Genomic DNA, 6,367 nt, shown 5'->3' on the forward strand with positions numbered 1-6,367 from the left:
TAAAAGTCAACAGGTCATCAGTTGTGGTTCCTGAAGAGCAACTTTGGCACATGCTGAAATTACAGAGATCACTGTAGCTCTCACAGTCAAATGCTCTTGAGGTTGTCTCATAATTTGGTGCCTAGCTCTTATATTAGCCCAGACTTTCCGCTGAGGACCTGTCTACTCATCCGGGCTCCAACTGTTTATGACTGGCATAGTTTATAAATGCATTAGCCCACAAATATACGTTACTATGACTGTCTGGAAATGTAGGTCTTGCTTCAACACGATTATTTAAACAGCATCTAGGCCTACTGTTTACTCAAAGAGGAAATGCAAGGTGTAACACTTTGGCTACACATCATCTAAGGATTTATTGACCATTAAAAATAAAAAAAGAACACTGCAACTTTTCTAACTTTTTCCAATAAATAGCTACAAGCCTCCATTTTCCAGTGAATAATGGTCAATAATTTCAAAGTGTATGCCACAAAGTGTATTTCATCTAAGCAATGCCAGTATCAAATTCCTGCATTTCTTCCTCTCATCTAACCAGAAAAATGGAAGCATTTAGTTTTAGTCTGGAATAGTTTTACTTCCTATTATTACCTCGTCAATATTTTCTTTTTACAACGTGTTTTTGCAGCGGTGATAATAGCAACCAATCACAGGCATGGCTGTTGAGCGAAGAAACAGCAATGGTGAATCAGAGGAATTTAAATTAGCCTCGAAGCCTATCTGTAATGGCCATAGTAGATGCTAATCGACAGGCATCTTTCACTTCTGTTCGCGATGGCACACACAAATGAGTGGTAAGAGACATCACCTGACACTCAAAAGAAGCTTTAACTACGTGTGCAATGGTGTGAAAGAAATCCGCACATACTGCTCCATTCGCCAGAGTTTTGTTCAGCGCGAACTCATCGGCTGCATCCGAAAACTTAGGCAGCTGACCTGCTGCCTCGCTGCCGTATGAGGCAATGACTTTGCAGGCAGCATTTTTTTGCAGGCAAGAATATTTAATTACTATAATACTGATTTCTAGAAATAACATCAAAAGTGCAAAAAGTTAGTCAGAAATATACATTTACACACAAACTGACTACCAAACGCAACTTTCAGACGCCATCTTTATTTTTTTTAGCTCAACTGTCACGGAATGGAACGCACAGGGTTGTGGGATATCAAAGGCAGCGAAGGATATATCTATGCTGCCTTCAAAATTCGATCAGAAGAAGGTACCTCCGGAGACAGGAAGTGAAACAGAATTTGGTGTCTTCATGCCTTCCTGCCTTGGAATGCTGCCTCTGAAGGCAGCATTTTAGAGTTTTCGGATGCAGCCATCGACTTACTGCGTTCAGGGCTTTTGCAGTGATTGACAGTTTCAGTTTTGCCAGATTGGAAATGTCCAAGTATCATACCAGAAGCTCAAAATTAACGTATTTGGAAGAAAATTATCGTACATGAGTCAAACGAACAAAATACAGCTATTTCTACTAACAACTTTTTGACACGACCTGCAAATTACCACAATAGATAAATAACTAAGCCCAGGGTTGCCAACTCTCACGCATTTGTTGTGAGACAGGCTCTCACTCTGCCCATGTAAATCTCATGCCAAAGTGGCAACCTTGTGATATGAAACAAAGTCGTGTAAGTTATAAAAACAAATTTTGTAAGTTATAAAAAAGATTCAAACAATAAATACCTTTGTAGCGCCTCGGTTAAAGCCAGAGCCATTGAAAAACAGAGTTGCGACATGCTGCTCTGATCTCGCCGGCGCCGCCGCCATGCGGTCATGTGGTTCATGGAGCTCTCAATAGTTTCAAACAAAATAGCGTTGTCAATACATTTGAATGGTTTTAAGCAGCCCATACAGAAGTCACATAAATTGAAATATATTAATAATAAATAAATTCTCATATATTTAAATATCTTTAATTTAAATAGAAGAAAATATATTTTAATATTTGATTTTTCACATATATTAAACATATGTAAATATATTTTTATCGGAAATATTTACATATATTTATTTCCTTTATATGTAAATACATTTAGATGTCAGACTATGTAAATATATTAATTAGCAATGTATGTCCATATATTAATTTCTAATACTTGTTAACATATTACATTTATGTATATGTAAAATTAGATTTCTATAAATGTCAATATATTTAAAACATTCAAATATTCAATTAATGCTCCTTTTTACTGTACTTCGCATATAAGTAAATAACCTTAGACATGTTTTCACAGAATATATTCCCGTTTACTCAAACTGTATGTAAATGCATTAAATCTACATATATGTAAATGTTTTCATTTGATATAAATTATAATTTGCCCCTTCATAATAAATCAAACAGAAATTGGACACTGAAAAAATGTAAAAATCTCCAGACAATGCAACTTAAAAACAGTGACAATATCAATTGAATTGACTTATTAATATAAAGAGTACGCAAAGAGTATCAACACCAGTTCAGCATGAACCAACAAAAACTATGAATGCTCATGATGTTTCTGCCACATAAATAAAAGATTATCCTTCTGTAAGCATCCAGGGTCAAAACATTATGCACAAATATGCAAGTCTTAGTAGGCATTCAACATATTGAATTTAAATATTTAAGAGCCATCATTAACCATGCACAATTCATCAACTAATCACATGCTTCCACAATAATACATCAGCTAATCACTCCCTTATCCAACCCACTGAATATATATATATCATGCCTGGGCTTCTTTCATTGCAGGTTACGTTGTTATGCCAGTAGGTGGCAGCCAGAGACTGTATTAATCAGTTAGTTAACCACTGAAAGAATACTATGACAAAGATATCACTTTATGGATACACAGCAAAAGTGCGGGGAATTGTGCTTCACACTGGTGCACTTATGAATAGATGTACCATGAATAGATGTACCAAACCAAGTTTAATGAATCTCACACCTAACATACAGCATTATGGTCAGTTCACACTGCCACAAAAACTATATAAAAAAAAACATGCTTATTTTGTTTTGTTTGGACAGTGTTCACCCTGTTGGAGTATGGTGGTGTGAATTGGCTTTTAGGTGCTTTGGAAAACAAAACAAAAAACTAACAATATTTTTTTTAATGTTTAAGCAATGTACATTAAATTCTTAAATAAGGTACTTTCCCTAATCTTGCAATATACATGTGTTCCTGTCCCTGACTAATATCTGCATCCACCTAAGTCTGAAGAGAACACATAATATGCTAGTAGACAGCAATCCATATGAGAGGGAGGTCTGGTGTGGAGGGTGGATCTGGAACTGACTTCTGTCCAGGTTGTCACAACATCTCTTGATTATCTGTCTTCATGAACTGCCCTGAAATACAATTCAAACATTAACAATGATTGTTATAAATGTAACGTGAGGCTTTTACATTCACATTGCTAATTTTGGCCTCTACAGCTAATTTTGGTGGTGAAGTGTGCAGGAAATTCTTCCAGACTGAAATTTAGTCTTTGGTGAACAGTTTTCAAGAGTGCAAATAAAACTTTAAGTTTTAAGTAACTTTCAGGCTCACGTGAGGTTTCCATGAGCAACAAAGTCTATTTGAACAAACACTTCGCTGCGTTTAAAGTTTAGAAAATAAAATTTAAACAACTAAATGGATCTATATAATTTTAGCTCAGACTGTAACCCAGACCGCCTCACGTGCTAATTAACTAACAGGAAATTATAGAAATTAAACATTGGGAACTTTACAATAACTTTACAATACAAAACATTATAAGTCTATAGTTAATTATATAGTCTATAGTTACTTAATTTCCAGCGATATCATCGACTTGATTGCACAGATACTATTTAAACTTAACTGAGCTGGACGATGACATCACTGAATTCACAGTCTTTAACTGAACAGAACTGTCTTTAACTGAAAATTGAGTGTTTACTATTTTCCTTTTGCATTGACACACTATTTTCCAATTTGATACTATCAAGCTGCTTTGACACAATCTGTATTGTTAAAAACGCTATATAAATAAAGGTGACTTGACTTGAGTAATTGCCCATTGCCCCATGGGGGCATTTTACCCAACCTGGCTGGGGGCGTTTTCCCCACAGACTATGTTTGAGAAAAAAATGATGTCATTCTGAAAATATAATTATATTTTTCTTAAATAACACATACTCCTATCTACAGGCCCTACTGTTCTCATATCATATATAACTGGGATTTTCTACAAAAGTTTTAAAACAAAATTTTCTTACTGCTGAAAAGTAGATAATTTACTGTTAAATCCATTTTCTTTCAGGTACATCACCAGTGTAAGCTTCATGGTGAATACTTCTACATCACTCTTGTCAACATAGTCCATAGTTACAATTAAATAAAAATTCCCACTCCACCCCTACCACCAAATAAATTTGTTTTTATTGACAAAACAATGTTTAATTGAACTCTATCTTCCAGTGAAAACTTCAGACTTCTCTTTAGTGACGTATCCCAGACTTCTCCAATCATTTACACGTCACAATACAGAAGATCTGATGCTACTTCCATTTTATTGCAACTTTACTGTAAATTGTATCAACTGACATTTTTCAAGATCAAGGAAATAGTCTAATTTTTTGTAACATGAATGGCAGCTGTAAAATATACTGTTTTTAAACAATATCATCAAACTAGTCTTTAAAACTAATATCAATTTTGCATCAAGTGCTTTTCAGATACAAGTTTATGAAGTGTGTATGTTTTGTGATCCATGTCACTGAGCTCTTGCAGTGTTAACAATTGATCCACTTGATAAAGCCATGTCTTTGTTGTGTGCCTATTATAATATTTCACAATGCCTTGACTATTGATTTCAGAACACTTTCCTAAATTACAAAGTGTTCTTCAGGCTTTTAGATGTTTGTCGTGTTTTATTCTAAAACCCGCTTAAATTGTTTCTTGCAGACAGAAAACCTGCAATTATCTTTGAAAGATACTCTTGGATCAGTTATTATCTTTAAATACAGGACTTAACCACCAAAATTTATGCTCTGAAAAAGTCATTAGGTAGCTTTATTTAACCAATTCCTTTAAGTGATTCTGATTCCCTGAAGCAAAGGATATATTTTTTTCTCCCGTGCTGTCATAAAAGAGTGAAAGGCGAGACATGTCTGAAAGGTAGAGGATCAGACATACCAACTCCAAAGAAAGAGTTTTTTTGTTGCCGATGCTTTTAGAAGACCCACCTATAGGTTGAGATGAAAAGCCAGTAGACACAGTGACGTAGACATGTGGGGGCGTGTTTAAACGAAGCGTTTTAGGAGGGCGTGGACGAGTCTTAACTTTTATAAAGAAAATCTCTTTGGGTTTGAGACTTTAGTCTTTGCAACTTTAGGGATCTTATCTATTCACAAACAGTTTGTAACACTCCAAAGAGAAAGGAAAACTTGAAATCACATCATATGACCCCTTTAATGATTGATTTTTGCTCTTGCCTTCTAGGCAGTGGAGGAAGCGTTTGTACCAGTGATAAAGCTGTCCTTTTATGGCATTGAGGTATTTTTTTAAACATCCTTGCATGAAATAAAGGGATTGTTCATGCCAAAATTATCATGTCGTTTTGAGTACATGTGTGTGTATATATACATTGAACAAAATTATAAATGAAACACTTGTTTTTGCCCCCATTTTTCATGAGCTGAACTCAAGGATCTAAGACTTTTTCTATGTACACAAAAGGCCTATTTCTCTCAAATATTGTTCACAAATCTGTCTAAATCTGTGTTAGTGAGCGCTTCTCCTTTGCCGAGATAATCCATCCACCTCACAGGTGTGGCATATCAAGATGCTGATTAGACAGCATGATTATTGCACAGGTGTGCCTTAGGCTGGCCACAATAAAAGGCCACTCTAAAATGTGCAGTTTTATCACACAGCACAATGCCACAGATGTCGCAAGTTTTGAGGGAGCGTGCAATTGGCATGCTGACTGCAGGAATGTCCACCAGAGCTGTTGCCCGTGAATTTAATGTTCATTTCTCTACCATAAGCCGTCTCCAAAGGCGTTTCAGAATTTGGCAGTACATCCAACCGGCAGACCACGTGTAACCACACCAGCATCTTCACCTCCAAGATCGTCTGAGACCAGCCACCCAGACAGCTGCTGCAACAATCATTTTGCATAACCAAAGAATTTCTGCACAAACTGGCAGAAACCGTCTCAGGGAAGCTCATCGGCATGCTCGTCGTCCTCATCGGGGTCTCGACCTGACTGCAATTCGTCGTTGAAACCTACTTGATCTCATGATAATTCGTATGTATTTTACATAAAATGTGGTACTATAAAACGTACATTTACTTACGTTTTTACAGGCACTAAAACGTACAATACTGACGTATTTTC

Source organism: Sinocyclocheilus anshuiensis, unplaced genomic scaffold (genome assembly GCF_001515605.1).
Source record: "Sinocyclocheilus anshuiensis isolate Anshui unplaced genomic scaffold, SAMN03320099.WGS_v1.1 scaffold222, whole genome shotgun sequence".
Classification (NCBI taxonomy): Eukaryota; Metazoa; Chordata; class Actinopteri; order Cypriniformes; family Cyprinidae; genus Sinocyclocheilus; species Sinocyclocheilus anshuiensis.